Genomic DNA, 10854 nt, shown 5'->3' with positions numbered 1-10854 from the left:
CCATAAGGACAAAGCAAAAACAGGATTTAGACATTTTTGCAAATGTATAAAAAATAAAAAACTGAAATATCACATTTACGTAAGTATTCAGACCCTTTACTCAGTACTTTGTTGAAGCACCTTTGGGAGCGATTACAGCCTTGAGTCTTCTTGGGTATGATGCTACAAGCTTGGCACACCTGTATTTGGGTAGTTTCTCCCATTCTCCTCTGCAGATAATCTTAAACTCTGTCAGGTTGGATGGGGAGTGTTGCTGCATAGCTATTTTCAGGTCTCTCCAGAGATGTTCAAGTCCGGGCTCTGCCTGGGCCACTCAAGGACATTCAGAGACTTGTCCCAAAGCCACTCCTGCGTTGTCTTGTTGGAAGGTGAACCTTCGCCCTAGTCTGAGGTCCTGAGAGCTCTGGAACAGGTTTTCATCAAGGATCTCTCTGTACTTTGCTCCGTTCATCTTTGCCTTGATCCTGACTAGTCTCCCAGTCCCTGACGCTGAAAAACATCCCCACAGCATGATGCTGCCACCACCATGCTTCACCGTAGGGATGGTGCCAGGTTTCCTCCAGACGTGAGGCTTGGCATTCAGACTAAAGAAATCTTGGTTTCATCAGACCAGAGAATCTTGTTTCTCATGTTCTGAGAGTTTTTAGGTGCCTTTTGGCAAACTCCAAGCGGACTGTCATGAGTCTTATAGCAAAGGGTATGAATACTTATGTAAATAAGCTATTTCTGTTTTGTTTTTTTATACATTGGCAAAAATGTAAAAAAAAAACTGTTTTCGCTTTGTTATTATGGCGTATTGTGTGTAGATTTCTGAAGAAAAAATTGTATTTAATACATTTTAGAATAAGGCTGTAACGTAAAATTTTTGGGGCAAAAGTCAAGGGGTCTGAATACTTTCTGAATGCACTGTATGTGTGTGTATATATATATATACACTGCTCAAAAAAATAAAGGGAACACTAAAATAACACATCCTAGATCTGAATGAATGAACTATTCTTATTAAATACTTTTTTCTTTACATAGTTGAATGTGCTGACAACAAAATCACACAAAAATTATCAATGGAAATCAAATTTATCAACCCATGGAGGTCTGGATTTGGAGTCACACTCAAAATTAAAGTGGAAAACCACACTACAGGCTGATCCAACTTTGATGTAATGTCCTTAAAACAAGTCAAAATGAGGCTCAGTAGTGTGTGTGGCCTCCACGTGCCTGTATGACCTCCCTACAACGCCTGGGCATGCTCCTGATGAGGTGGCGGATGGTCTCCTGAGGGATCTCCTCCCAGACCTGGACTAAAGCATCCGCCAACTCCTGGACAGTCTGTGGTGCAACGTGGCGTTGGTGGATGGAGCGAGACATGATGTCCCAGATGTGCTCAATTGGATTCAGGTCTGGGGAACGGGAGGGCCAGTCCATAGCATCAATGCCTTCCTCTTGCAGGAACTGCTGACACACTCCAGCCACATGAGATCTAGCATTGTCTTGCATTAGGAGGAACCCAGGGCCAACCGCACCAGCATATGGTCTCACAAGGGGTCTGAGGATCTCATCTCGGTACCTAATGGCAGTCAGGCTACCTCTGGCGAGCCCATAGAGGGCTGTGCGGCCCCCCAAAGAAATGCCACCCCACACCATGACTGACCCACCGCCAAACCGGTCATGCTGGAGGATGTTGCAGGCAGCAGAACGTTCTCCACGGCATCTCCAGACTGTCACGTCTGTCACATGTGCTCAGTGTGAACCTGCTTTCATCTGTGAAGAGCACAGGGCGCCAGTGGCGAATTTGCCAATCTTGGTGTTCTCTGGCAAATGCCAAACGTCCTGCACGGTGTTGGGCTGTAAGCACAACCCCCACCTGTGGACGTCGGGCCCTCATACCACCCTCATGGAGTCTGTTTCTGACCATTTGAGCAGACACATGCACATTTGTGGCCTGCTGGAGGTCATTTTTCAGGGCTCTGGCAGTGCTCCTCCTGCTCCTTCTTGCACAAAGGCGGAGGTAGCGGTCCTGCTGCTGGGTTGTTGCCCTCCTACGGCCTCCTCCACGTCTCCTGATGTACTGGCCTGTCTCCTGGTAGCGCCTCCATGCTCTGGACACTATGCTGACAGACACAGCAAACCTTCTTGCCACAGCTCGCATTGATGTGCCATCCTGGATGAGCTGCACTACCTGAGCCACTTGTGTGGGTTGTAGACTCCGTCTCATGCTACCACTAGAGTGAAAGCACCTCCAGCATTCAAAAGTGACCAAAACATCAGCCAGGAAGCATAGGAACTGAGAAGTGGTCTGTGGTCACCACCCTCAGAACCACTCCTTTATTGGGGGTGTCTTGCTAATTGCCTATAATTTCCACCTGTTGTCTATTCCATTTGCACAACAGCATGTGAAATTTATTGTCAATCAGTGTTGCTTCCTAAGTGGACAGTTTGATTTCACAGAAGTGTGATTGACTTGGAGTTACATTGTGTTGTTTAAGTATTCCCTTTATTTTTTTGAGCAGTGTATATCAGCCGCACCAAATATTTTCTTAACTATATTTTCTTAAAACTGCATAGTTGGTTAAGGGCTTGTAAGTAAGCATTTCACGGTAAGGTCTACACCTGTTGTATTCGACACATGTGACACATTTTAACAGGTGTAAATATAACACTATCATGACCCAAATGACATTATGACATGGTTATGACTGTGTCGTAAAGTGTTATGACGCTGGGTTTCAAGTAAAGTGTTAACCAAATGTTTACTCTGGAACGTATTTAGTCTTGCCATAACAAACGGGTTGAATACTTATTGACTCAAGACATTTCAGCTTTTCATATTTAATTAATAAAAAAAATGAAAATCTAAATGATGGAGTACTGTGTGTTAGGCCAGTGACAAAACATCTCACTTTAATCCATTTGAAATTCAGGCTGTAACACAACAAAATGTGGAAAAAGTCAAGAAGTGTGAATCCTTTTTGAAGGCACTGCCTGGCTCACTGCCGACCTGTCAGTGTGAATCCTTTTTGAAGGCACTGCCTGGCTCACTGCCGACCTGTCAGTGTGAATCCTTTTTGAAGGCACTGCCTGGCTCACTGCCGACCTGTCAGTGTGGATGGGGGCTTGCTCTCTCCACTCTCTCCTGAAGTCCATGATCAGCACCATCGTTCTGACGTTGAGGGAGAGGTTCCTGGCACCACTCCACCAGGGCTCTCCCCTCCTCCCTATAGGCTCTCTCATCGCTGTGTCAACTTCCAGCTGAAACGTATTCACTGTTTCTATAGAAATATTTAGAAACAGACATTGGGTGTCACTCATACAGTATGGTTAAGATCACAGGCCATTTTGTTTTTTAAAACGTTTCTGTATGTAGACTGTAGAGGAGCAAGGCACAGAGATGTATACAGGACTCTAGTGTCCAAAATGCCTGTTTTACCATGGGCAGCGGCATTGAGGACTTTCACCATTTTGAAGTAGTAAAGTAGTGGGGTCCTGGACTTCCTGACGGGCTGACCCCGGTGGTGAAGGTAGGTCCTACACTCCGGTCACCTATGACTGCGTGGCCATGCACGTCTCCAACACAATCAGAAAGTTTGCAGATGACCAAAAACGATGAGAGAGCCTATAGGGAGGAGGGGAGAGCCCTGGTGGAGTGGTGCCAGGAAAATAACCTCTCCCTCAACGTCAAAACGAAGGTGCTGATCATGGACTTCAGGAGAGAGTAGAGAGAGCAAGCCCCCATCCACACTGACAGGTCGGCAGTGGATAGGGTGAAAACTTCAAGTTCCTCAGCATACACGTTCTTGACAATCTAAAATGGTACATCAAGACAGACAATATGGTGAAGAAGGAGCAACAGCACCTCTTCAATCTCAGGAGGCCGAAGAAATTCGGCTTGGCCCCTAAGACCCCCACAAACTTCAACATATGCATCATTGAGAGCATCCTGTCGGGCTGTATCACCACCTGGTACGGCAATTTGCACTGTCTGCAACTGCAGGGCTCTCCAGAGTCACACTGCCTGCCCTCCGGGACATTTACAGCACCCGGTGTAACAGGAAGGCCAAGAAGATCATCAAGGACCTCGTAGCCACAGACTGCATTGCAATCATCTCTGATGGGTGGTCGAATGTTCGTGGGCAAGGAATAATTAACTACATCATCTCCCCCCTCAACCAGTATTCTACAAGAGCACAGACACAAGGGACAACAGACACACCGGTCTCTACATTGCAGATGAGCTGAAGGCAGTCATCAATGACCTTGGACCACAGAAGGTATTTGCACTGGTGACAGACAATGCCGCGAACATGAAGGCTGCTTGGTCTAAAGTGGAGCTCCTCAAGCTCCTCAAGGACATCATGGCACTGAAAACAATGGATACACTCTACAAGAGAGCCAAGGAAATGGTTTGGTATGTGAAGGGTCATCAGGTTATAACAGCAATCTACCTCACCAGGCAAAGTGAGAAGAATAAGAGCACCACATTGAAGCTGACAGTCTCCTGGAGGGGAAGGAGTCTCCAAGAAATGGCCATATCACAGTCTGCCGATATGGACAGCCCCATCAAGAGGATCCTCCTGGACGATGTATTTTGGGAGAGAGTGGTAAGCAGCCTGAAACTCCTGAAACCTATAGCAGTAGCCATTGCACGGATTGAGGGAGACAATGCCATCCTGTCTGCTGTTCAGATGTAAGAGAAGAAATCCGTACTGCCCTGGTCCAAGCATAGCTCCAAGAAGAGGAAACTGCAGTTCTGAAATACATCAAAAAGCGTGCAGACTTCTGCCTGAAGCCCATACACGCCGCAGCGTACGTGTTGGACCCCAATTATGCTGGCAAGAGCATCCTGTCTGGTGCAAAGATCAACCAGGCCTATGGTGTCATCACTACCGTGTCTAGCCACCTTGGCCTAGATGAAGGCAAGGTTCTTGGCTGTCTGGCGAAGTACACTTCCAAGCAAGGGCTTTGGGATGGAGATGCAATATGGCATTCGTGCCAACATATCTCATCAGCAACCTGGTGGAAGGGACTGTGGATCTGAGGCTCTTTCCCCTGTTGCCTCCATCATCCTCCAAATCCCACCAACATCAGCCACCTCAGAGTGCAACTTGTCCTTGTTTGGAAACACACACACACCAAAGCACGCAACAGGCTGACCAATACAAGGGTTGAAAAATTGGTGGCCATCCGGGCAAATTTGAGGCTTTTTGAGCCTGACAACGAACCATCCTCAACAAGGTTGGAAAGTGACAGTGAAGATGAGGCCTCGGAGTCTGATGTTCAAGAGGTGGACATTGAGGAGGTCCAGAGAGAAGACATGGAAGCCTGAGAGGAAGACAACCAAAGCTTTAGTTTCTAGACTATAATTTTAAAGATGTATGTTGAAAACATTTTTGGGAGATGCGATGGATCATTGGGGATCATTCAATATTCCCTTTCTTTTGTTGTTCAGTGAAATCATCCCATGTGAAGAGTCAACTCATTTAATTAAAGTTCAGGTCATAACTAAATCGTTTTTAAAATTTATTTTGGAAGGATTTAATCATTTGCAATTATGTCTACTTATGATAAGGTAAAAGGTTTATGTTTCTGTCTCCATATGATATGGTAAATATATCCAATGCAAAAACATCTGCATTTAAATGGTATTAATATTAATTCCCATATATTCCTGTTAATTCCCACAGAAAGTTTCCACCTCTGAATATTCCCCAAAATGTGCAACCCTATACGTACACTGAGTGTACAAAACATTACAAACACCTAATATTGAGTTGCACCCCTTTTTTTCAGAACAGCCTCAATTCGTCGGGGCATGGACTCTACAATGTGTCGAAAGCGTTCCACAGGGATGCTGGCCCATGTTGACTCCAATGCTTCCCATAGTTGTGTCAAGTTGGCTGGATGTCCTTTGGGTGGTGGACCATTCTTGATGCACGCTGGAAACTGCTGAGCGTGAAAAACCCAGCAGCATTGCAGTTCTTGACACAAACTTGACACTACCCCGTTCAAAGGCACTTAAATATTTTGCCTTGCCCATTCACCCTCTCAATGGCAAGCACACATACACAGTCCATGTCTCAATTTTCTCAAGGCTTAAAAATCCTTCTTTAACCTGTCTTCTCCCCTTCATTGATTAAAGTGGATTTAACAAGTGACATCAATAAGGGATCATAGCTTTCACCTGGATTCACCTGGTCAGTCTATGTCATGGAAAGAGCAGGTGTTCTTAATGTTTTGTACACTCGTGTATATTTTTATATTCCGGACTCTGACATTGCTCATTCTGATATTTCTTAATTCCTTTCTCTTAATGTTTTGGATTTGTGTGTATTGTTTTGTGTTGTTAGGTATTACTGAACTGTTGGAGCTAGAAACATAAGTATTTCGCTGCACCTGCCGTAACATCTGCTAAATATGTGTAAGCAACCTATAACATTTTATTTTATTTGAACTGGGTGGGACTTCCTATGGTTTAAGGAAGGATCAAACAATTCCATCCATGTCATCAGGAGGGATCAGCCAATGAATTTGACAGACAAGAGAACAGCAGTCGTGAATAAATAAAGATGTAACATCAGTATGTCACCAGCAGGGGTCAGGAGAGGCTAAGGGAGGCAGCGTAGGCTGAGGGGAGAGAGAAAGAAAGAGAGAAAGATAGGAGGGGGGTTAATGCAGCAGGTGTTATGGTCTCACAGTTTTAAATGTCACCCACATCTCTTATTTCGCTATCTGTTTAACGACCCTGCTCTGTTAGTCCTCCACACAATCACAGCAGTACACAGAGGAGGGAGGGGAGAGGGGAGGTAGAGGAGAGAGAGAGAACAGCTGTCTTTGCATCTTTATCCTTCTAAACAGACAGAGATGGACTGGTAAGGACACAATACCCTATCCTCCTCTGTGATGTCTCTGTTTTCTACCCTTATATTTTCTTGACCATCCTCTAGCTTGGAGCTGACATAGTGTGTCAAGTTTCAATGTCACATGCACAAGTACAGTGAAATGCCTTTCTTCCAAGCTCTAACCCCAACAATGCTGTAATCAATAACAATGTAATAGTAAAAATAACAAGGTAGAACAAAAACACACGAGATATATAATAATAAATAGGAAGAACACGATAAAGTAAGTAAGCTAACTATAGTGATCAGTGATGAAAGTGATCCTGTCACAGTAATGAGGATACAGCTGTATCAGCCCAGCTCAATACAGATGACTGGAGAGGAGATCCTTTCTGACTGCAGGAGTCAGTGATCAGATTCATTGATTATGTTTCATTTCTGGTGTTATGAGACAGGATTTAATTCTGCATATAAACCTCTGGATATGTTAAGACGGAGCCGAAGAGGATGGCTGACGTTTTACATGCTCCTAACCAACTGTGTTATTTTGTTCGTTTTTTTGCGTTGTTTGTAACTTCTTTTTTTACTTCTTTTGTACATTATGTTGCTGCTACCGTCTCTTATGACCGAAAATAACTTCTGGACATCAGAACAGCGATTACTCACCACGAACTGGAAGAAGATTTTCCTTTAACAAGGATATACTGCTTTCCTGGGAACAGGCCCAAATCCCCATAATTTGCGTGAAGAAAAGGCGGAGGAAAAGGAGGCGCGGGTCGGGCTGCCTTCTGAGAATCCGTAGGTGAGCGAGTAAACTCCCACTGCCATCCGTCCTACTGTCTAACGTGCAATCATTGGAAAATAAAATTGATAAAAAATATAAAAGATCAATAAAACAGATTATCCTACCAACAGGACATTAAAAACTGTAATATCTTATGTTTCACTGAGTCGTGGCTGAACGGCGACACGGATAATATAGAACTGGCGGGATTTTCCATGCACCGGCAGAACAGAGAAGCTACGTCTGGTAAGATGGGGGATGGGGTGTATGTCTATTTGTCAATGACAGCTAGTGCGCGATGTCTAATATTAAAGAAGTCTCAAGGTATTGCTCGCCTGAGGTAGAGTACCTTATGATAAGCTGTAGACCACACTATCTACCAAGAGAGTTCTCATCTATATTATTCGTAGCCATCTATTTACCACCACAGACCGATGCTGGCACTAAGACCGCACTCAACCGAACAAGAAAATGCTCATCCAGAAGCGGCGCTTCTAGTGGCCGGGGACTTTAATGCAGGCAAACTTAAATCAGTTTTACCACATTTTACCAGCATGTCACATGTCAAATCAAATCAAAGTTTATTTGTCATATGTGCTGAATACAACAGGTGTAGTAGAACTTACAGTGAAATGCTTACTTACAGGCTCTAACCAATAGTGCAAAAAAGGTATTTGGTGAACAATAGATAGGTAAAGAAACAAAACAACAGTAAAAAGACAGGCTATATACAGTAGCGAGGCTATAAAAGTAGCGAGGCTACATACAGACACCGGTTAGTCAGGCTGATTGAGGTAGTATGTACATGTAGGTATGGTTAAAGTGACTATGCATATATGATGAACATAGAGTAGCAGTAGCGTTAAAGAGGGGTTGGCGGGTGGTGGGTGGCAGGTGGTGGGTGGGACACCAGAGGGAAAAAAATTCTAGACCAGCTTCACTCCACACACAGAGATGCATACAAAGCTCTCCCCCGTCCTCCATTTGGCAAATCTGACCATAATTATATCCTCTTGATTCCTGCTTACAAGCAAAAACTAAAGCAGGAAGTACCAGTGACTCGCTCAATACGGAAGTGGTCAGATGATGCGGATGCTACACTACAGGACTGGTTTGCTAGCACAGACTGGAATATGTTCCGGGATTCATCCAATGGCATTGACGAGTATACCACTTCAGTCATCGGCTTCATCAATAAGTGCATCGACGACGTCGTCCCCACAGTGACCGTACGTACATATCCCAACCACAAGCAACATCCGCATCGAGCTATGGGCTAGAGCTGCCGCTTTCAAGTAGCGGGACACTAATCCGGACGCTTATAAGAAATCCCGCTATGCCCTCAGACGAACCATCAAACAAGAAAAGCGTCAATACAGATGTGTCGGATGTGGCAGCTCTTGAAAACTATTACGGACTACAAAGGGAAACCCAGACGTGAGCTGTGCAGTGATGAGAGCCTACCAGACTAGCTAAATGCCTTTTATGCTTGCTTCGAGGCAAGCAACACTGAAGCATGCACGAGAGCACCAGCTGTTCTGGATGACTGTGTGATAACGCTCTCGGTGGCCGATGTGAGTAAGACCTTTAAACAGGTCAACATTCACAAAGCAGCGGGGCAGATGGATTACCAGGACGTGTACTCAAAGCATGCGCGGACCAACTGGTAAGTGTCTTCACTGACATTTTCAAACTCTCCCTGACCGAGTCTGTAATACCTACATGTTTCAAGCAGACCACCATAGTCCCTGTGCCCAAGGAAGCGAAGGTAACCTGCCTAAAATATTACCGCCCCGTAGCACTCACGTCGGTAGCCATGAAGTGCTCACATCAACAGCATCCTCCTGGACACCTTAGACCCATTCCAATTCGCATACCGCCCCAACAGATCCACAGATGACGCAATCTCAATCGCACTCCACGCTGCCCTTTCCCACCTGGACAAAAGGAACACCTATGTGAGAATGCTGTTCATTGACTACAGCTCAGCGTTCAACACCATAGTGCCCACGAAGCTCATCACCTAGCCAAACCTAGGTGGTAAGGGGAGGCAACAACATGTCTGCCACACTTATCCTCAACCCCGGGGCACCTCAGGGGTGTGTACTTAGTCCCCTTCTGTACTCCCTGTTCACCCACGACTGCGTGGCCAAACACGACTCCAACGCTCTCATTAAGTTTGCTGACGACACAACAGTGGTAGGCCTGATCACCGACAACTATGAGACATCCTATAGGGAGGAGGTCAGAGAACTGTCAGTATGGTGCCAGGACAACAACCGTTCCTGCAATGTGAGCAAGACAATGGAGCTGATCGTGGACTACAGGAAAAGGTGGGCCGAACAGGCCCCCATTAACATCGACGGGGCTGTAGTGGAGCGGGTCGAGAGTTTCGAGTTCCTTGGTGTCCACATCACCAACGAACTATCATGGTCCAAACACACCAAGACAGTCATGAAGAGGGCATGACAGAACCTTTTCCCCTCAGGAGACTGAAAAGATTTGGCATGGGTCCCCAGATCCTAAAGAAGTTCTACAGCTGCACTATCGAGAGCATCCTGACCGGTTGCATCACTGCCTGGTTTGGCAATTGCTCGGCATCTGATCGTAAGGCGCTACAGAGGGTAGTGTGTACGGCCCAGTACATCACTGGGGCCAAGCTTCCTGCCATCCAGGACCTATATAATAGGCGGTGTCAGAGGAAGGCCCATAAAATTGTCAGAGACTCCAGTCACCCAAGTCATAGACTGTTTTCTATGCTACCGCACGGCAAGCGGTACCAGAGCGCCACATCTAGGTCCAAAAAGCTCCTTAACAGCTTCTACTCCCAGGCCATAAGACTGCTGAACAATTAATCAAACGTCCACCGGACTATTTACAATAAACCCCTCTCCCCCCTACATTTGTTTGTACACTGCTGCTACTGGCTGTTTATTATCTATGCATAGTCACTTCACCCTACCTACATGTACAAATTACCTCAACTAACCTGTACCCCCACACATTGACTCGGTACCGGTACCCCTGTATGTAGCCTCGTTATTGTTATTTTATTGTGTTACTTTTTATCATTTTTTACTTTAGGTATTTGGTATATATTTTCTTAACTCTTCTTGAACTGCACTGTTGGTTAAGGACTTGTAAGTAAACATTTCACGGTAAGGTCTACACTTGTATTCGGCGCATGTGACAAATAAAGTTTGATTTGATTTGATTTGATATGTTCTCAGTGTG

Source organism: Salvelinus namaycush, chromosome 1 (assembly GCF_016432855.1).
Source record: "Salvelinus namaycush isolate Seneca chromosome 1, SaNama_1.0, whole genome shotgun sequence".
Lineage (NCBI taxonomy): Eukaryota > Metazoa > Chordata > Actinopteri > Salmoniformes > Salmonidae > Salvelinus > Salvelinus namaycush.
Note: the sequence above shows the minus strand (reverse complement) of the source record.